Below are 912 nucleotides of genomic sequence, written 5' to 3'. Positions count from 1 at the left end.
ACTGGGCCAATAGTCCAGCAGATAATAAAATAACCAAAGATATCTGATTAAAGATATTGATAAGCTATTTACGAGCAACTGACCGAATCTAGAAGTAAGTATGTTTATATTCTGTTTATATTTTATTGGGCTTATGTCAGCTTAAAGTCCATGAGACAACTTATAAATAGAGAGCTAGGGCTAAAGTTTCTCTCATATGCTAAATTCACTTCTCTCATACTTTTGCCTACTCATTATTCATTCTCTCTCATTCTCAAATAGTGATCATCCTTCACTGTGTATTCTCTCAAGAGTTAAAACTCCACCACAACACACCTAACTTGAGCGTCGAAGTGCCTTTTGCAGGTACCTCCTCCCTTGCTCCGAAGGAGACCGATCGGTTTACTCCAATACCGATTGGCCAATAGTAGGAGTTGAAGACGACCGCACGGCTTGAGCAGTAGGAAGGCAAGCGATTTCAGAGTTTGGAAGCGGGAAGACACGTCAGCAGGTTAGTCTTTCGATCCCAATAAAATTTTACCAAACCCGTATAGGGGTAATTGACATGTACAATTTATTTCTACTCATAAATTCACATCACAAATATTTATTAGATCAAAAGTATACAAAAAAATGATTATTTAGTAGTTTATTTTCCATTTTGAAGAGTTTTTAACCTTTCGCAAATTAATTTTTGGAAATTTTTCTATCGAGAGTTTTAATCTTTTTTATTAGTAACTATTATTTTACAGAGGTTTAACACTTCTTTTATTTATAATTGTCCACCATAATTTCTTAATTTAATAAAATCTAATTTTTATAATAAGAAATAGATAGAATATATAAAATTGTAAAATACACAAAAATAATTCAAAAATAATTTTATTAATAATTTAAAATATCATACATTCATTCACAATTACAATGTAAATA

This window comes from Vigna umbellata, chromosome 9, assembly GCF_029865625.1.
Source record: "Vigna umbellata cultivar VRB3 chromosome 9, Vumbellata_1.0, whole genome shotgun sequence".
Lineage (NCBI taxonomy): Eukaryota > Viridiplantae > Streptophyta > Magnoliopsida > Fabales > Fabaceae > Vigna > Vigna umbellata.
This window is presented reverse-complemented; position numbering follows the sequence as displayed.